Raw genomic sequence first — 21,959 nt, 5'->3', positions numbered from 1 at the left:
AATGTCACATAAAACACTGCAAAGGAACCTAATCATGATGTGACCAGCTTAAGTTTAAAGCAAACAGTTATTTAATTATTTAAAGGAAAGAGTTTAAAGTTGGGTTAAAGTTTAAAAGAGTTCTTTAAAGCAGAGAGTTACTAATTAGAACCCCACAAATAATTGTCACTCTATCATTTAATGTTGCTCCCCTTGTACTGCCATTCTACTGCATAATAACATAGGTTGTATTTGGCTTAAGAATTGTTTTTGGATAATTGTTTTTCAGTGACCATCATACAACTGACGTGTTAAGCTGTTAAGCTGTTCCACTCTGCATAAAGTGTTTTGTAGCTCATTATTCGTATAGTCACCTCAGATGAATTAGTGCCATATACTGAGAAAGAGCAAGATGTTTGTACCTTTGTCTGCTGTGTCTTAGCTAAGCATCCTAACTACTAGGTTTTTAAATATTCCACAGGAGGGATTCATTAGTCTTTGAACAGATTTTTTTTTTTCTTGCCAGCTATAGCTTAAGTATTCATTTTGGCAAATAAGTTTCAGAATAAATATTTTACTGATGGAAAATCCCTGTATGTGGAATTTTACAGAAGAGGGGATGGTTATCATTAGTGCTCTGTTTCTCCAATCAGAAATAGTAAATGAAAGCCACTGTTGGGGATTAGGTGTGATAATGTTGGTGACTGGTAGACAGAAGTACTAAACTGTTAACAGCAGTATGTTTCAGCCTGTTTTTCACTAATGAGAAAAGCCTGATTTTTCTAGGAAGGTGCACTTTTTTATTACAAAGGAGGTGATATGTTGTTGTGATGGTGGTGTGTTGCAGTTTGTGAACCCAATTTGAACTATCCAACATGGATAATCATTTGCTATCTTAATTTTCTGAGTTACGTGCCTCGAAGTATTATGCTTCGGGGTGTATTGACAGTAGGGAAATCCAGTCTATGTAGTAGACTAAATGTAGTCTTTCGAAACCCTTTTATAACATTATTTTGTTGTCAAATATTTCTGATTGTGTTGTTCTTGCAATGCTGCCCCTGGTGCTTTTGATGAACCTTAATAGGTCTAAGTCTCGAGTCTTAGGTTTATGGATTAAATAGAAAGAGTTAGTGAGAATTTGCCCATGTTTGGGCAGATACAAGCAGGGATCTGCAAACAAAACTCAAGTGTGTTCGGGCTGCCATCACTACTAAGTTTGTTCTCTGGTACTCTAATGCTTCTGGGAATGTGGTATATGCCTGTTACTGGGCCTTTTCACAAACAGAGCAAAGTACCATCAGGATATTGTCCTTTTGCACAAGAGTAAGGCTCTTGCTCCTTAGAAAAGAAGTTACCTAATCTTAGAGTGAGTCAAACAGACAGTTTAGAGGCTAAGCTTTTTATCATACTTTCATTGCAAACACTCCAGAGAGAGATAAAAATGGGGCATGGAGTAAGTTTTGTAGCCAAGAATAGTTCAGTTTTCAAAAGGACAAACAAAAATTATTAAAAAGAGCGTCTTAGGTAATCGTTCACAGGCAGAGAGTTTGGAAGTTGTGCATTGGCTTTGTTAACTTTTTTTCATTCTCAGTAAATATAGGTATGTGCCAGCATCTCCAGACCCAAACATTCTCGTTCAGCTACCACGTGTTGAGTGTGTGGGCAAGTCACCTTTGTATCTTTCCAGAGTTCATGCTGAGGTCTACTTTGTGTTCATTCTTCTTGTGTTTCCCAGGAAACAGAAACAGTGTAGAATAATAGTGGTTTACTAAACAGCTGGGAGTATCGTGTTTGATGGCAAAGTACATTGTATGCCATGACCATGATGATATTTTTCCTTGGCTGTCTATAAGCATCATTGAAAGTTTTTTTACAAATTTCAAATACTAAATAATAACTGTTTCTGTTGGAAGTCAGAAGAAATGCAGGAAATCTTGTTTACAAAGAACATACAGAATCCCATTTTGGATTCTCTTGCAAGAATATGCCATCAGTGCCTCCTATGTAGTTGGGAGATGCTGCCTTATATGTTTCTCCTGTGTGATCCTGGCTTATGTTTCCAAAATGAATATGAAGAAAAGAATATAAAGGGCAACAATAAATAAGAAGTAAATTGTACTTTCCTACTTTACTCACACAAACAAGCAGAGCTGGAGGGATTTTGAACAATTTTTTTCATTTACCAGGGTAATTAAAAAGGATGAGGTATTTTGAGTCTTAACAGACTTCATTTTTCAATGAATTTGTGGTCATGCTCAAAAAGCTTGTATCATTTTAGAATAGATTACAAATTTGATAGTTGTTCACAATGTTAAAACTATGAAACAACAGTAGACCTCCATAAGCTAAAATATCTATTATATATAAAGTCTATCTATAGTAGGGAAGAAAGTTTGCTTGTGTTATACATTTATTCAGGATTAGTAAAACCACAGAAAATCACAGTGAAAATCAGAGATTTTAAAGCAGTGAAACAGAGATTCACAGCAGTGGAATAGCAGGGATTAAAAGTCAGATGAGGATACAGTTTGTGAGTGTTTTCTTGGAAGAGAATGTCTTTCTGTGACTCAACCTGGTAGAGAAAGAGAGGAATTATCGAAACATGGTGAGAAGCAGGAGACAGCAGTTAGCGTCTTTGGCTTAATAATAAAGGGCATAACTGGATAATAATTCAAGTTTTGCTGAGACACCTTTTGGCCCCTCAATCCAAAATACACTACCATAGATTTTTAGGCGGAGGAACTCCTGCTCACTGTGCCTTTTCTTGTGTTGTGGAATAATTCAAATCTGCCTGCTCAATGGGATTCATGGGTGTAAATGACCATTAGGGCACAACAGCTTCTGTGTCAGATATGTGACACAACCACTGTGTTGCCCTTGAATAACCATTCTGCAGAATAACATTAGCTTAACTTAATTTTCTCCAGAAGACATTCCTAGGTTAACAGCAAGGCTCTCTGGAAGAATTTTAGTTAATTATTTTCTCGTTGGCAGGTCATGTTATACCAAAATAGAAATATTGTGCTCAAAATTTTAATTTCAGTCAAAGTTTCCAATGGATAGAACTGAAACATTTTGTTTTATTGATCTAGACCAGCTATTGGAAATCTAGAGTTCGCAAACTCTATATGAAATATCTTTATGGAAAGATCTCAGATGTTCACCTATTGCGCTTTGATCATGTAATAAAAGTTATAAGTCATGTTTTGTTAAGGTACTTTTCTCATGATAGCAAAAGAAAAATAAAAAATACTCAACATCCTTACAGTACAGTATCCTTACTCTACTCTGTTGTAGAGAGCCAAACAGCAATGAAACAAGACAATCATGCTTGAGCCTTCCAGGCTGCAGATACTCCTTAGCAAGGGGAACCCATAAGGTGCGGACACCAATGATGACAACACTCCGGCCACCAAAATGTGTCACTTCTCTACCTTCTCTCTGAGATCCTTTTCTTGTAATGTGTGACCATTCCTTCTGCTGCCCCTATCGATCCCTACTCTACTGTTCACCTTGCAACTTCAAAATGAGTGAACTGAGAATGCTATAAGGAGTAGTTAGAGGTGTACCAGGAAGTCCTGGGATGAGGTTCATTCAACACATCTTCCACAAGTAAACCTTCCACAAGTAGCCTCTGCTGCAATTTAACATTATTCTTTCATAGTGGCCATGAGTCGTGACTTTAATACCTTTTTGTTGATATTGCTGTGTCAGCATAGACTTTTTGCAGAGATGTCTAGGGGACTATAGTAAAGATAGTCAAAACTCCTTGAGGCAAAAAATGATCTTATGTGTTGGCATAAAAAGTTTCAGCCAGCTGGGTGTCTCCTGAGTCAAATAATACGATGAAGCTAAGCTTGGCAGATGAAAACGTCCTGGTGTCGAAGTGCCTTGATGTCTTCTGATTGCTATGGTAGGAAAAACAGAAGTGAAAACACCACTAGAAAATACTACGCTAAGTCTTTTTATAGGCTGATGTTTCGAATGGTGTCAGTAGATTGTAAGCTGTAAATTGTAAGCTTCTGGCACAGGGTGTAACGTTCCAGAAAAAGAATATTTTTTTCCACAGAATCAGATTTAATGTTTAATAACAAACAGTGTGAATGTAGCCCAGTGAACTTTAACACATCAAGGACAGTGTTCTCAAATAAAGTGGCCTGCAAAGGTGACAGAGTTCAGTTCTGGTCTTGTAGACCTTTGAAGCTAGTTTGTTTAATTTGGGGCAAGTTTATATACATGAAAGAGAACTGTATATTTTGGCTTTGGAATCTAGATTGCTGTTTAACCACCATTCATAATTATGGTATTACTTATTAATCTTTGTAGCCTTAGGTCAGTAGAGTTCTGAAATGCAGCTGCATGACTCAAGCATGACAACTTGTCTCTTGTTCTTTCAAGTGACAGATCATTTTAAAAATAAGCACAGCAACAGCATGTAATACTTATGTGTCATTTTTTTCACAGCCCATTGCAAAGTGCTTAAAAAAATATTTGAAATCTCTGTGTTATAGATGGAGAAAGTGAGAGGCAGAGAAGCATCCTTACTCTTCTGTGAGTCCTTACATTAGGATAGGGCAGAGCCAGGATTCAAACCTTGGTCCCTTCAGTCCCAGTCCAGTGCTCTGGTTACTCCAATGTGAAAAGAATCACAACATAAGCATATTCTTCATAAAAAAATCTAAATTTTGTCTACCAATTCTATAATCCTGGTTTGTCTTTAAGACACTAACCCAAGTTAAGATCTATACTACATTCTGACTTGCTTTTCCAGAAATTTAGTCCTCTAGCTATTAGGATTTTATTTGAGAGATTCCACTCTGAGGAGGCATTTCTACCTTAAAGAGCTTCCCATTGACAGCAGCTCAAATTCTCTGTTAATTTTTCTGTTAAAAAACAGTTCCACTGCCTGAGAGTAACTTGCTGGAATTCCAGCCTGTGAAGGGTTATTCAGGGTTGGTATTCCAGTAAGCAGTATTCTTCTTGTCTGTTTTTAAATTGATGCTATATATTAATCGTCAGCTTAAGATGTTAATGTTTAAACAAAGTTCCTTAAATAATAGTAGCCACTTTAAAATTTAGTATAGATAAAAGTAAATATAGTTATTATTTTTTATGTTTCTCAAAATAGTTTACTTGAAATTGTTTAAAATTCTGCCTGTCTGCAGAGCCCTCTCTTATTTTCTTGTGTATTTTCCTAGATTTTTCCACAGTAAATAGGATGCTAAATTCTTACCACAGGGCAGACATTTTGTAATTTTCCATGTGCTACTTAGCATTTTGTGTGAGATTTGGAATTAATCACTTCTACAGCTCTCCCTCATAATGTGGTTTTATCTGTTACTGATTGACCAGGGTAAGTAAAAAGTTCTTAAACTATTGATGATGCTTTTCTATAAATTAACAATGCCATTAACCTCAACTCAAACAATTAATTATTTTCCTGAAAAATCTCTCCCTTGAGAAAGGGGTTGAAACCATAAAGTCAGAAAGGTTGTTCCTATAGTAGCCCTTGCAGCGCTAAAAACATATTGTAGTTACATATAAATACCTCCTTTTGTTTCAACGTATAAATTTACAAAGGAGTGAAGTGAGTATTTGAACACCTTAGGGAGCTATAAACAATTATACTGCAGCCAGAAGCTTCAATCCTTTTTCCGCAGGAAAGAAGACTTTTCATTTTTGTTAGCAGCTGGAACAGAAACAGGCAAGATTGGTTCCAGTGGTTCCATTGGTAGCTTTCCCATTATCCAGAGAAGGAAAAGGGGGCAAAAGGGGGAGGAGGAAATTATTTTTAAAGAGCCTGATTTTGTGTTCACAAACAGAATTTTGCAAATAGTCTCTTGTTTTTCTATTATGTATGCTGGCATGAAAAAACCTTCCCCAAAATACAAACTACTTCAGTAAATTTATATATGTTAAGAACTAACCATATTTTAAACATCGGTAATGAAGACTTGAGGTAGTTCATGAGTGGAGCAGCCATAGTCTCCTGTCTCCAAACAAATTAAATGCCAATATCAGAATGTATGAAATTATTAAAATCATTTTCCGATTACCCTGAAAAACATTTCTCTATATGAGCTCCACATATAATCATTAGAAACTGTGAATGTTTAGTTAATGCTGATTCAGGAGGAGCTCTTCCACTTTTCCCTTCTTAAAAAAAAAAAAAAAAAAAAAAAGGATCAATTATAATTTACTAGGATGAGGGCAGGGATGAAATGGAGTTATGTTGAACTATTTAAGACTTATTTGCAGGTCACACAGTACCACAGAGGTGAAAACTGAGTAGGTTATGCTCACTGTCACAACTCTGTTCTTCAGTGAGTGGTGACCATTTCTTACCTGCAGTAGAAAGCACTGGTCAGGGGGCAAATGGTGATCAGGAATCTACTGTTTTATATTGGCTTGTGTAAAAGGCAGTGGACCTATGGGTTATGTTTCGTAAATCTATAAGAAAAAGCTATATTCAATGTCATATTGTATTTATAAACTAATCATACTTTCATGCAAGTCTTTTCTGGAATTTCAGGAAGTTCATGCATAGCTGAATTTGTTGTAGGTGGGATGAACTCTTGTCTGGCACTAATGACAGCATTTGTTGTTATCATTTCACTTCCTAATTTGTTACCTTGTCGCAAAATGGAGTGGTTTGGATCGTCTAAAGAATCACCTTCAAGGGTATTAGCAAAACTGATTTAATAGGAATTTATAAAAGCTCACCTTCACAGAATCTGATGCAAGGTTCACTCTATTACTTAATACATGGATGAAACATACACAGGAAAATTAAGTTAGAATCAAACTAAAATTAGGTATACAGAGACTGAAGACGCAGTAGGGTAAAAGAGAAACATACAAAAGAAAATTGAGTTAGAATTGATTTCTTGTTATTTGTGCAGAGATGGGGAATGTAAAAAGGGTAAAGGAGACCTCCCATTGAGTCACAAGGTTCAGAGAAGACCCCCTTGCTCTCTAAACTCCTGTCGGAGTCCAGGTGCGGCTTGATCGACTCCTAGTCCCAGACTTGGTCAACGGTTTATGTCTAAAGGGATTATAATAGCAGCCTGAGATTTATTCACAGTTGAATAAAATTCACAACAGCAACTTATGTACAGATTAGTACACTTCCTGTAGAATATTCAGGTTAGTACACACACACATGCACAAAGAGACAAAGAGATATAGAATCATAGAAGCAAGTGAAAGAGGTATACCCGTTAAAAATTCCCCTTGAGTTCAGTGAAAATATTCACGTCGAATGCTTCAGCATCTTTCTGAACGGGTGAAGGGTCGATCCTCAGGGAGCAGAGAGTATCAGCCCAAGTCCCATCGGCTTTTGGTGACAAACCGCCGATATGCACCAGCTGAAGAGTCTGCGAGCTCCGAGAAGTGTCCCCCGCAGAGGGAGATGCTGGTCACAGCCCACTGCGGTCCGGGAGAGCTCAAAGGGTCTCACTTAGTACCGCTGTTTATAGGTTCAGGATACGATTGGCTCTAGCCATCAACAAATTACTGGGATTCCAGCTGTGCTGGTACCGTTTCATGTGAGTTACCATTCCAAGCCTGTCAGGGAATGACTTAAGATTCAGATACGGGATGCTCTAAGGCTGTCAGGAGAGGACTGAGATATGTCCCAGGGTTGTCAGGAAATGACTAATTATCCCTACTCTGCCTTGGTACCGTCGGTGCAGCTCCCTGTCTTAGCTGTGCAAGAGTTTCTGGTATGGTCAAGGGATGCTTAACCACCCGACTCATTACACTTACGCTAAGGACTAGCGAGACTGCCTGAGTTGGTAGATCAGCCCAGAGGGGGGTGGAAATGCACCACCACATACCTGTATTCAGTGCACATTAGGAAAACATGCCTGTGCACCAGGGGAGGGTGGTTTTCTTTGACCACAGTGCCTGCATGTTCAGGCAGAAAAAGGCCATGTTTTGCCTATCTTTAACAGTGCATTATACTTGTAGGAGTGATTGCTTTGAAAATCACACTTACCTAAGGATATATACAAGCTATCTAATACTAAAATTGTCAGCACTAATATGTCCATGATGTCGTACTGATTTCTCACATATTCTGTTGCAAGAATATTTTTCTGGCACTTAGTCTATCTTTTTTAATGCTGCATTCATTTCAGTCTCATCATTGGGAAAAATGGAAGATAATGCAGTAGAACACATACTTTTTCTTCTCCTCCTGCTTATAAACTTCAGATATTTGAGATTATACCGATCACCTATAAACTGTATTCTTGAACTTCTTTGTGTAGTAATAAATTTCCGTCTTCCTGACAGCTAGAGCAGTCTTTTCTACCCACAGCACCACCTACTGAGACCCAGTGCCCACTCTTTTAAAAAAGTGCTGTCTCCTAGCAGTCAGTAATCTTGTCACTTCCACCTTCTGCTTGCACGTCGTAGCAAAGTTCTTTGTAATTGGTCTTTGTAGCTTTTTCTTGCCTTAAATCACAAATAAAAGGATGTTAAAATTCAAAAGGAAAGAAAAGGAACATTCCCATTAAGAGCATGTAAGGTATTTGTATGGTGGCATTTGTGACAGATTTATTACAGTGTCTCAAAACTGACAAACCAGCCTACAGCTGTGAATTAATTCTCTGTAGTGACACGAATAATGTGAAAAACATTTAAATGTACTGGCTGGATAAAGCTAATAATACTGCTTCTATACTTCAAGTTTAAAATACATTTCATTATGAAGCCATCTGATTATCTGGCAGAAATATTTTAAGACAAGTGGAGAATATTTTAATTTGGCTGATACCTGGCATTTCATTCCCACAGAAAGCATTGAAGACTCTCAAATAAAAATACCTTCAACCTCTATGTACAAAGACTGGCACATCTCTGGTGAGCATAGGTGCCAAGTGCAGATTCACTGCTGCAATCAGCGTGGCAATGTTTTTACTTAGCTGTCCAGCAACATTATTCTGCCAGACCAGAAAAACATATTGGGAATTAAACCTTAACTTATCACCCAACTAATAATTAATTAATAATGTTTTGGGGGAAGAAGGTCTGTTACGTTTTTTTAACTAAGCTGCAACACAGTTTTGAACTCTGTAACATTGCGAACAAGCTTTTTCTCTTAAAGGATAGTCAGTTTAACAATAAACTCTGTTTTGGATTAATTTAGACATGGAAAGCAACTGTCACAACTCCAAAATATTAACTTGTTACATGCAATGGTACTGCTTCTGAGTATTGACACAGTTTTTCAGGGCTGGGTAACCTTTTTTGTGTGGTTCCTCAAAACATGAATAATATTAATTCTCTGTGTCATTTGAAGTTGCTTCTAGCTTCTTTCTTTGTAGCCCCTTCCTGTATTTCCAGCTGGTGGTTTTGTTCTTCCATGTATCTTCCTTCCATTCCTAAAGATAATTTTTAATAAAATATTTTGATTGTTAGGCTGCATATCAGGAAGAAAAGAAATTGAGAACTTTAAGTCAGGGAAGATGGTGGGAAAAGGGAGAGAAAAGCAGAAGCCAAAGAATACTCATTTTCAAGTCAGCTTCCCCTGTGACTCATGCTTCACCAGTCTGGCTGAATTCCTTTGTAAGGGTCAATTCAGGCCTAGAGGAAAGAGGTTTTAGAAGAATAAAAGAAATGGAAACCTGTTTGATTGCTCTTGGAGCATAAAGCTTGAGATTTCACTGTGCAGCAATGTCCTAATGTGCGTGCATGCTAAAAATATGTTCTTCTCTAAGTTTTGTGGCTTGCTAACCTCTTTGGAGATTTCAATTCATAAACTGGTTATGTCAGTCCTGTGCAAAGAACATAAGCAACCTTCATTTCAAAGGCATGTTTTGTAGTCACAAGACTTGAGCCTAGAAAGAGCTGGTCTTCAAGAAAACAGGTGGTCTTCAAAGATTTTCTCTTTCTGAGGGGCATAAACCATGACTTTTCCTCTCCACCTATGCTGTGATTTAGACTTTCTAAAAATGCTGCATTGCAAACTCTCAATTTAACATTCCTCTGATCCTCTGCAACTTTATTTCACCCTTAACCTTTTTCTTAATTCTTCTTCCCCTCTCCCACCTCTGTGCCAACCATCTCTTCCTGCATCGTTTAGTCAGAGCCCAAAGCAAACAGTGGGTACTGGTTTCATTTAGTGTGTTCTGCCGTGTTGTTTAAATATAACGAAAAACAAAAGCCACTTTGAATGAAGGTAGATATTTGCAAAATTGCTTCCTGAGAGTAAGAAGTTTCATGAGATTGAAGATAATATAATGGCACTCTACATTTCTGGAACAGAGGTAGAGATCAGTGTAATAAAAGTATGATAAAAAAAAATCAGAATTCAGAGACAAAAATGAACACAGGACAAATGCCAATATATTTATAAAAATGTACTCATTTCCATCTCAGTTTTATGGCATTACTGTTGAACTGCTTACTTCAACAGAAATAAAATATATTGCTCTGTCAAATAGTAGAGTACGCTATCAAGTGTAATAAACAGTTGCTTGGTCTTTACTTAGCTCATAATAATCTCCTCAGAATTGTCTTTTGTTTTCACATGCTCACTATCATCAGAGTATTACAGAAGTGATTGCCTCCTGTTTTTCATTTGAATATTAATTCCTGAGGGGTGTATTTTTTTGAGTTTTAGTTTTGTAATTTCTGGTCAAAGCAAACATTCTTTAATTCTACTTTAAAGGGATTTGTTGCAAGTTAGGGATTTTGAGAGCAGAGGAGTGCTGTTTACCCATGGTCTTTGTTAGAGGGGAGTGAGTTGATACTCCTGGTAAAATGGTAAGACCGCTGTTGACATCCATCTTTTCTGAAAAAATAAAAAGAGAACAGAAGTTATAAAATCAGCCAAAGTTGATTTTAATATGATGAACAGGCCACTTTTAATGTGTGCAGCTGAAAAAAAAATCCTTTTTATTTCCACAAAGGCTCCTGTATTTTCAGTGTAGGAATTCCAGTAATGATACGCATAATACTGCATAAAAGTATAGTAAATCATATGAATTGCTACATTTCTTGGGAAGTGCCTGATGGCAATTTCCTTTCAGATCTGTTCAATTTAGACAGTGACAAAACCACTAGAACACATATGATGATGGGGGATTTCCACTTAATTAGATGACTTTCACTTTCACACTGAACAGATATGCCCACTGAGAGGCAGTCTTTACCCACGCTCCAATCTGAATGCTCAGAAGAGTGACCGTTTCTTAAAATTGATTTATATGGGGTTTTTGTACCTATTCTGTGTGGACTTTCTTTACAACTAATTTACCTAAGGAGGGAATGAAAGGGAATCCTATATTTCAGTCTCTAAAACGTTTTGAATTAATGCTGTATCTTGAGCCACCACATCCATATCTGCAATATGCTACAGATAGCAGCAAATGAAGTATTAAGTAAACAGGTTTGAGACTGTGGAGCGAAAAAAGTATTAACAGAATTTGGGGCTCATTTTCTCTGCATAGATACTAATTTTTGAAACATTAGAGTTTTACATTTGCACTCAGGAGACAAAAATGTGGTAAAACATAGGAAAACAATCCCATTTTTTCATCTACTAATTTATACTTTGTAATAAGAAATGGTTGAAATGACTAATCACGTGGAGTGAAAAGTAGAATTTATGTTTTTCAATTACATTCACATTGCTTCCAAATAAGATTCTGAGCTTGGCTGCTGGCTGTGTGCAAATCAGGGAAGCAGAGGAAATTCTGCATTGAGGTATCTGGGTCTGTGTAGGAAAGGTTCAGTGTGGCATAGGCTGTACACCTGGGGTTTTAATCCATTTGCCTGATGCTGTATTTTCATGCTGTACACTTACATCCAGTCAAATAAAAAACAGAGATATACATGTTCATAAAGACATGCTAAATTATAGTATGATTCATGTAGCAATACTGCTGTAGCTGCAGTTTGCTCACAGCAAAATTTGTAGGACAAGATAATATCTCTCATTACACCAGCTAGCACAGTTGGAGAAAACTGGGTATGTCTTCTAATATGCAAACATTTTTAGTGATGAAGAACTGAAGAAGGGGCTGGTGTCCTTCAACTTCTACATTCTTCTACTAATTAGGTGGTTTGCACAAATTTACTACCTAAGCAGACAGGTTTTTTTCACTGTAAATTTCGTTGGTTGCCAGTGACCCAAAGGGGCCATCATGGCAGCCTCCAATCGCTGGAAAATTTTAGGAGAACCCTACTTTTTTGCCTAGTACTTTTCCCTGAACTCTCATCCAAGTGACTGTGCAATGCAAACAATGAAGCATATGAACCTAATCTTATCCAGTGTCATTTTATTCATCAGGCCTTGAAGAGTAAGGATATGCCTGTGTAGTCCTTTCCTGGCAGACATAAGTATACACTTGTCATGCTTCAAGCTGGAGTCAGGCCAGCTCTGAACAAAAACTGTTTAGCTGCAGTTAGAGTTGCTTTGTGTTCAAACTAATGTGGGATTCAGTGTCTCAGCAAGACTTATTTTCTCAAGTACTACACAGTGTTAGCCAAACTATACAGCTTTTGATCTGGAGCTAGCTCATACTCAGCTGACTTAAAGCATAAGGCAGATGAAATCATATCTGTGTGCAAGATACAATACAAATTAAAACTGGTCTTATGCAACATGGGTAATGGCCGTGCATGGCAGAAAGTCTGTCCTCACTGCCCCAAGGGGCCTGCGGACATACATTTGAGCTATTTGCAGACACAACCTTTGGAGGTGGGTAGCAGAATGGTGAGGTGCAGAAAGGGAGAGTGCAGGAAGGTACCTGCACTGATGAGGTTAACTAAGGAACTAGAGGAAACTAAGTTGTTTTCTTTGAAATGACAAAATTCAGTTTTGCTTTGCTGTCGAGAGGCAAACACAAGAAAGCTCATCCACAAATGCAGTATGGAAGTGGCATGGAATCAATGCAAGTTTGGAGTTCAGAAGGTATTTCAGTGATAGCAGTTGACTACATGAACATATTAAGAAGAAACAGAAAAGCAAAACATGTGGTGATGAGGTCATTTCAGTTAATAAATTAATGTGCATAAGCTACTTTATGCACATTTGACCTTCTATGTTGATTAATTTAACACATGGGAGGGGTCTGAGGAGAGCATTTGCTATTATTAGTATAGTCAAGCATAGGAAGTGTTTGAAGCACTTGGTCACAGCAAAAACATCCCTGTTTCTGTAGGAACAAGCAAAATGTTGAGACTAAATACAGAAATGGTCTCAAAAGGTGACAGGTTTGAGATGTGTGACTATTTAAGACAAACATTCTTTGTGTTTGGCTTGTGTTGCAATAAAAGATAAGGAGGATAATACAACGTTCCTAGAAAAAAGACTGCAGAAAAAGTGCGTTTGTTCACATCTTGAAAGTAAATGTGGTGATTAATCACTTTAGAACTATCGGTTAAGCAGAGAGGGTGTTTGCTTTCTTACATATGCACCCATACACAAAGCCATTCTGCTCAGCCTGTTTTCCTTGCATATGTGATTTAAGTGTACGCTCTTCAAAGCTGGTTTTCAGAACTGTAGTTTCTGTCTTGGCTCTTTTGCCTGCAGAATTACCACATATCCATGAGAAATATTCATCATTTTAGGCCTGCTAAACGTAAACAGCTCTGTTTTACAGCAACAGATCTGCAGAGGAGCTGCAGTCACCTCAGGGAAGGAATGTAAACTGGGCTGTGTCCGAGTTATTGTTTGAAGAGAATTCTCCATTGCACTGCATTATACAGTATATATCCTGTCAAGTCAGAAGATTTTCTGTTCTTGTAGCTTGTTTTGTCAGTCAGCTAGTGGTACACAGAATGGTCTGGATATCAGTTTTACTATCATTAAAAAAATACAAAACTCATGTTCATAATATATGACAAGCTTTCCTTACTGTTTTAGAAGGTACAGTAGAAGACATTATTTTTGAGCCTAAAAATTTCATAGCATCTTACTCACCTGTGGAATACTTTCTTGTCTAAAAGTGATTTTTGTGCAAGGAAGTTCATTTAGAAATGAATTTGAAATGTTTCCAGTTAGTTACTTTTTCTGGTTTCAATGTGACACAGTGAAAACAGAAGAGGGTTCTAAAATTACTGTCCTATTAGGAATGGGCTTTGTTTTTCTTACAAGGTAGGGTCTGTGGATCACATAAGTAGAATTATTAAATGTAGTTTCAATGGATTAAATTTAAGTGGCTGGGGGGTAGTGCTTCTTCACTGCTAAAGCCAGAAGAATTTATAAATAATTAATGTTACTACTAACATAAAGCCATTTGAAGTATTCGTGCTAAAAAAGGCTGTCATTTAGCCTTTGGTCATGACTTTTTATCTGAAGGTGTGCTGCAATATCTGGCAGCTATCAGGTTACTCAGAGGAGCTGCCGAGAGCTGGAGCAGTGCTGCTGTGGCTGGGAACAAAATCCCAGCAGAGGAGGTGCTGGGAATAGGGACACACTTGCTGGGAGGGGCATCGCATCCCTGTCTGGCAGAATGTCCCCACTTGGGACCCACAGCTGAACCCACTGGACACCATCGCGTGTGGCCACATCCTCGTTGGCATTGCAGTCAGTGGAAGAGGGTCAGTACTTTCTCGGGCAGCGGCGCAGACCTTCAGGGTTCCTGGAGGGTTTTTGAATGCCGCCTGTGTTGCTTTGAGATGAGCTGATAGAAACAGGCAACAGAAGTTGCTCAGTGTTAAGCCTTTACAGGGAAAAAAGTGAAACAAGAATGGGAGATCAGGAGTCTCATTCTTTCTCCATCTCATAATTAGTATCCATCTTATCCACCCTTCCGTTCAGTGGCGTTATTCCTTCTTGTTGCCACAATAAGTGGAATCTGTGTCAAGGCCAGAAGTCCATCTTTTTGAATAACAAATAAGCAATACTAAAGAAAACAGGACTAATTTTCAATTTATCACATAACAGCTTTGTTTCAGGGAGGAGTTTTAAAAAAAAAAAAAAAAAGTTTGGGCTCAAATCCTGCTGCATGTTAACACAAATCTGATTTTCCTAAGGTTGTCTTGACTGCCCCGTGCAGTCTTTCTCACATGGAGTGTGCAATCAGGTGACAACCGTAACTAGAGCCTCCCTACTGATGCCCAGCAGTCATAAAAGAGTCTTGAAGCTTCTTACAGCTAATGTGAATAATGATCTCTCTCTTGGCAGTCTTATTTGCCCAGCCAGTTGGATTGGCAGGGCTAGAAAAGCTGCGTGGGCCCATTTTTACCTGCCCACCCCCACGGGTGAATCCTTGCAATGTAAGGGCCGTATAATTTAGAAATGGCTTATGACAGAACTGTGCTCTGGATTCTGAGTTTTCATTTTAAAATATATTCCTGCAACTTGAGTATGTAGAAGTAGACCCAAATCACAATTTCAGCTTTACTGTGGTGCAATGTTTTTTTTCCTTATTCAGGTGAGAGCTTGAAAGTTCCGTGATAGCTGTGAGCTGCCTCGTTCATACGAGTATGAGGCTTTGAGAAATTCATGCTGAAGCCATAGGTGCTGGCTCTTTTTCCAGATGCCTTTTTCCCTGAGGGATTTACAGAATTCATCCAGACTTGTTAGCTTGTCCCACACCTCCTTGCAGTCCAGGCATAGAAAGGCCTTCTTGCCTTGGTCAAGTATACTTTAAACCCAGCTTTTTCTGTCTGAATGCTGAAGATTTCCTTTAGCGCATGATCTATTCTATGTGTTCCCAGCTAGATTTAGGCTAAACCCTAAACTGGATTCTTGTAGTTTGCCAAGTTTTCCTGTTCATTTCTTGCAGCTACTGTAAGCCCTCTTTTTTAACTGGTCACTTCTATCTGGAAAATCATCTACTATTTTACTTTCAGACCCTTTGTTGTGTTTAAATCTAGCATGAGACTTGCCTTAAGTCACTACCTCTATACCATCATCATCATCATCAGGGCAAGGAAACAAAGTATTTCAACACAGGAGAAGACTTAAAAGCAGCTTGAAGTGTATCATCTTCAGAGAAAAGTGCTGAATGCAGAAATGCATTATCAACCTGTTCCAACTTAATATGCGCTTTTTGATGGATAACAGAGTCAGTCCCCGGCCTCTGTACTCTCCCCATCTGCCCCAGGATGCTGGATGTCCTTCTCTGAGAACGACTACATGTGTCTCATGAAACCAGGAGTCTACGAGTTGTTTCTTGTCCTGCTGTCTTTCTGTATTTGCAACTCCAACCTAATCAATAGATTCCCTGGAAAATGAGTTACTAGTGAGTGCATTTCAGTTCCTGTTCCAGTATGATAGAGCAGGGGTATTTTGGATATTTTGTCTGTTTTCAGTAAAAGTCCAGGGGTGCAGTTTAAAGACTTTTGGACCAAGGGGTTCCATGCAAGGTGAAATGCAGAAAGGCGAACCCGTGACTCACAGCTTCTCTCAAGAGGGATATGAGTTACCAGTCAATCCTGTGACCATTACGCATATCAAAACCTAAAGCTATTAAAATAACATTAAAACTGTTAGAAAGAATCAGCTACACAAGTATGTATATATGAGAGAACACAAGGACAGTAGTACACCTTTCTAGTCACAGCAGTTGAAATTTATAACTCGTTTTACTTACTGTGGCTTCAGAACATCTACAGTGCTTAAAATTCAGCTGCATGTGGATACAGTGAGTCCAAATCACTGGCTATTGGCTGTGCTTTGGGTATGACAGATTAAATATTGCTTTAATTCCTATACACAGCTTGAGGATTTTTACAGTAAGAACAATTTTGAAGTATCTGAAGTGTTGTGAAATGAAAAGACTGTCTCACAACTCAGTTTTTTCCCACCCTTTTCATAAACTACATAAATAATTTTATTTATTTATGAAAATATAGCAGGTGAATTTAAAATGTAGAAACCAAACCCCCTTTCTATTTCTCTCAATAACGGAACAGCCATTCTCAACTGATTTTGATGTTCCATAAATGTGCATCACAAATTTGAAGCTAATAAGTGTGATAATAAGTACAAGTATGATCAAAATGGTGCCCCAAGCATGGAATACGTTTAAGTGCTTCATTCCCAGGGTCCCCTGGTACTAGTTTACCAAACTAATGTTTCAAATTGTGAGTAATTAAGACAGAAACATGCAAAAAGCAGCTGACTTAATGACAGTATAGATCTGTGTGCTCACATTCCTTTAGCATTTGACACGAGATCCTGACAAAGAAACACAAATTAGGCCATATGAACCTACACAGTCCAGTCTTGGGCATGACTGTCTAATTTACTGAATAAAACACAGATAGTATTTAGTTATTTTTTAAGTACAGAAATCTATGTCTACATTAATGTTTTAATAGAAGTCCCTTTAATAGCATCTGAGATGTCATTTCAAGTAATTAAACTTGAATCACTTTTTATTTTTAGAAATTTTGCTAAGTCTGGCTTTTGACTACTATCTGCAAGCCCACTTGCTTTCGACAAAGAAGTTAATGTGTTGTGCACTCTCATTATACATGAGAAACTATGAGAAACTATTACAGAAAACATCATATTCTCTAGTGCTCACCCGAACTTCTAGTCACTAAATATCAAAATAATGAAGTAGGCATTACAGAGTAATTTTTCAGACTAGTTTCATATACAGATGCTCTGTTCCAGAATAAACATCAGTTTATTTTAAATCATTTTTGCATGAGGACAATTAGAATAACAGTTATTTTAGGAATAAGTGACTTTCTCTGCAGTTCGTTTTCACATGTTGGCAGAACCACAGAGCACAGATTCTAGCTAGATAAGGAAGTTTCTATGTTGGAGTTTGAAAAAGCGATTCAGTCTGTACCGCTGAACAAAGTCCATGGCAGCAGGATACAACTTCTAAATTCTATAAATACTTGAACCACACTCTGGAACTTATTTTTACCATTTTTTTTTTGTTTGCATTCCAAACAAAAGTACTAAAACTTGTACTTAATACTTAGTCTATGTTATTGCTTTAGGTTAGTCACAGTTATAGGATCCTTATCTTTTTGGCATATTTAATGCATTTTTCTTTGTTTGTCTGTTTTTAATCTAAGTCGTTGCTCAGAGCACTAGTGACCCAGTTCCTTCCCCTGCTTGTTTACAGATGAGGTGAGTCTGTACAGAACAGATAAACTATGACTACTAAGAGATTATTTAATGCTATTTAATAATCTACATCAGCTGGCATGCTTGTGATGGTTTTATTACAGGCATCTGAAAAGTCCTGTTTCAAGTGGAATGTCTTAAATCTTTACTGCTTGTTATAGCCTGTGCTGTTTACTGATTCACATTGATTATTGTGGGTTCAAAAGTCAACCTTTCCATTAACACAACAAAATCCAAAGGTTTTGTGTTCTATTTTTGTTAGGGAGGGAAACCTTCTGCTCTGTAATTATGAAGCCTTTTGCACAGAGAAAGCAGCAGTTAAAGACAGATTATACTGATCACTGAACTGATCATTCTCTAGGCCGTATTTCTACATTTAGGAGGAATCTGACTCAAAGATTGCCACAGATATTTAAATAAGGCCAGCATTTCTTTAATAACATAGGTTACAAACAATAGTAGAACTAGGGAACTTACCTGTTAGCCCTTGTTGAAGAATGCTTGGTTTGTGTTAAGTAATTTTCTCTAGATGTGTTAAAAACTTCTGGCAAAACTTGAATTGCTTCAGTTAAATATTCTTTCATATCACACCAGACTTCATCTTAGAATAGCTCTTCCAACCAATAAATGAAGACAGATCCCACAGTCTTGTGAAGATCTTGCTTTTTATACATAAACCTCTGTTTTTTCTTGAGACTGCAGACAGCATGTGCTCTACCAACAGAGGTACTGATGAAAAGCATATCCATTTACCATTGCCAGCCTTCTGCTAGAGGTTACAGTTTTAGTGTACCTGCTTTTTGATCTGCTTACGCAGCCCCTAATTCTGTAAACATGACTCAGATTACCATTAGCAGTTTAACTAGGAGGTCTTTGCTTAACCTAGCATGTTTTAACTGAAGAAGAGGAAAAGCCCCTCAAGATGATCTCCAGACCAGTATAAGGGGACTGATCTCTAGGCACAGGTTTGCTACTGAGGCATAGTGAAGCCAGAAGACACTATGTGTCTGTAATTACATCTTGGTTATTTCTTAAGAAGATAGATAAACAGTTATCCTTCACAGTTGGCTAGACATACAAGGAAGCATGGGAGACCTCTGCTACCATACTTAAAATATTAACCAAGGGGGCACCCTGATTGCATCCTGACCCCAATTTATGGTGAGTTTGCCCTACTCGGTGTTGTGATTCCTACAGGGGGGAAATCCGCTGTAGGCATGCAGGCAGGCAGAGAGTTGCATGTAACTCCAGCCAGCTTCTAGACTCCAGGGAGTGATTTTATCTTTCTCATCTTCATGTTATTTCTAGAATAGAGTAGAAAAAATAGAATAGTTCCAGTTGGAAAGAACCTACAGCAATCATCTAGTCCAACTGCCTGATCACTTCAGGGCTGACCAGTAGTTAAAACATATTTTTAAGGGCATTGTCCAAATGCCTCTTAAACACTGACAGGCATGGGGCTTCGGCCATGGGGAATGGGGCATTGACCATTTGTAACGATTTACATAAAGTATCAGGAGTTAACAGATGCATTTCCCTTACAGTAATTTTATTTACCCAACATCACATATTGCTGACCCTGGATAGGGTCCTAAATTCAGTTTAGAGGTAATAAATGGTCATGCTGCCAAATTCGTGTGCACTTATTACAAGAAGCTTACACCTGAACTTTAAGAAAAACTGTATCCAGATATGGAGGAAGTGTAAAGTCACATTATTAACAGTTTTTCCTGATATATCCCCTAAGCATATATAGATTGAGAAGCTTCTAGAGCCAATTAATCTGTCATGGCAGGTCTGCTCAGAGTCCAGTATGAGCTTCTAGACAGAGAAACAGTACGAGGCAGATCCTACCGTAGAAAGTCAACATCCATCAGAAGGTGCCCTGAGCTGTGTCTGGGTACTTGAAATTGGAAAGACTGTAGATATATTTCTGATGGGTTTAAAAAGAGGCTTTTTTCAGCTTCTATTTGCATCATTATAGCAAAAGCGTTGTGTTACTGAGGATCTTGCAGGGGAACTCAGGAGGTCTGGGTTGTATTCTGTAATAAGTGACAGAGCTACATGCATCTTTTCCCAGATCTAAATGGAGGTGATAATAGGAACTGTCTTTATAACGTACTATGCCAGACACATTGTTTTGAATCTGTATAGAAAACTAAATGGGTTAGGACCTGCTAAGAGCCTGTTAGTCCTTATTTTTCCTTATTTACCAAAAAAAAAAAAAAAAAAAAAAAAAAAAATTCAAGTATAACTTCTCAATGAGTATCACTCAACACGTTCTTTGTAAGGGACAGCATGATTGGAACATGGAAAAACCGTGTTAGAGGAGACCATGCAGTTGGGTACTTGTGTCAGACTTGTTTTGCAGAGGGTGCAAGCTACCCCAGCCTTTCCCCAACAGCTAACTTTTCTGCTGCATGGCCAGCTGCAACCTGCTGTGCTGTGCATCACGGTGCCTCACCCCCTCCTACCCTGTATCCTGCACCCTCAGATTGCCTGCTGCCTCGCTTGGAGAAGCAAAAAAAGTCCCTGAGCCTAAAAATAGGAAGTGAAGAGGGCAAGGACTGAACCCAGCATGAAACTGCCATCCTGGTTAGCTGGGGGAAGGGAATGAGTAACGTATGGTTGCTGATGTCTGATCACTACTTAAAATGGTTGCCAGTTCTGCTGCTGCTGGATAGTGTAAACATCTTTACACAAAAGCGCCATGGGTCACTGTTGTAAATATACCATCAGTATTTCAAGTGATTTTATTTTATTTAGCTGTTTGGCATTTCTTAAAGTGCCAGCTTACAGTGATATATAATCAACATACTTAAGCAAATAATTCATAATCACAAAAATATCTCTAAAATACAGAATGCTTGCAAATTATACAGTAAGACTTCAGAGCTGCTGTTCCTAATGTACTTACTTTTTAATATATATGTTCATTGACTTAACTGAAGCCAGACATAAAGCTAAACCCACATGTATTGTTTTTTTCTGGTGTCAGTTATAAAACACCCCTCTCTGAATTATGGTAATTTCTGAAACAATTCAGTCACCAGTGAAGTCATTTAGCATTTGTGTAAATTCACAAAGGAACTTTAACTGCTTATTTTAGCATCATTAATACAGAATAAATATGAAATTAAAAGTTAGTTATTGAACTTTTATTTTGACCCAGTTAAACACTGTGTTTTGAATCTTCTAAATTACATAACCTTTTCCTCTGTGCTGTGAAATGTGCTTTGTGTTGTATCGTTACTTTTCCCAGGAAGAGTGACTTAGAATTTTTGCTAGTGTCCATAAATCTCTGCAATTTTTTGTACATCCTTTGTTGGTATTTTTGTCATGTCATTTTAATATCAGCACACAAAACACAAGAGGAACACTTGGCTTACATCAGTGCTGCCCTGACCTACTGAGCAGTAACAAAAAGTATGATTCATATGCACTATTATTAAGCAGTGTCCCTGTGTTCAAGGAGGGATCCCTTTTTTTACCCATATAAAGTAAATTCAAAGCAGAAGAGAGCAGTTCAGTGAGGACATCAGAGTTTTAATGTGTTTATTTTCCTATGTTATTGTTCATTGCAATTAAGTCCAACAAAAGGAACAGCACTGCAAATTATGCCTTTGGTACTATTCCTCTTTTGAAATTGGGTTGATATAATGACAGATAGCATGTGGTTGGGCTCTTCGTTTTGTTTTCTTTTTTACTAGAAGTGCATGTAAATGAGCTCTATAAGGAAGACAGTCTTTTCCTACATGGAACAAAGAAATAAATTTAGAAAATAAAAATAAAATAATAATAAAAATAAAAAAATATTTAGTTTGAAAAGAAATGAAATGTCCACTGTTAGGTTCCATTTCTGTAAGACATACATGAAGACATTTCTGTCTAGAAGAAGACAATGTCTAAAGCTTCATGAGTTCGT

The 21,959-nt window shown here is 37.8% G+C and overlaps 1 protein-coding gene and 1 long non-coding RNA gene across 6 annotated transcripts in view; one reads left to right on the top strand and one right to left on the bottom strand.

Moving 5' to 3' along the window:
* ADGRV1 (adhesion G protein-coupled receptor V1) overlaps window positions 1–21,959 on the top strand; it is a 297,036-nt gene that overhangs the window by 174,517 nt on the left and 100,560 nt on the right. The window lies entirely within an intron of this gene.
* On the bottom strand, window positions 6,662–18,782 carry LOC115336896. Of its 2 annotated transcripts, none has more exons than XR_003921981.1 (3): window positions 18,512–18,782; window positions 10,706–10,780; window positions 6,662–9,570 (listed from the first exon to the last, which is right to left on the bottom strand). It is a non-coding gene; the product is annotated as an uncharacterized LOC115336896 (long non-coding RNA). The 2 variants fall into 2 exon arrangements; XR_003921982.1 differs by having other exon boundaries at window positions 6,662–9,368.

This window comes from Aquila chrysaetos, chromosome Z, assembly GCF_900496995.4.
Source record: "Aquila chrysaetos chrysaetos chromosome Z, bAquChr1.4, whole genome shotgun sequence".
Classification (NCBI taxonomy): domain Eukaryota; kingdom Metazoa; phylum Chordata; class Aves; order Accipitriformes; family Accipitridae; genus Aquila; species Aquila chrysaetos.
Note: the sequence above shows the minus strand (reverse complement) of the source record. Positions and strands in the feature narration are given on the sequence as shown.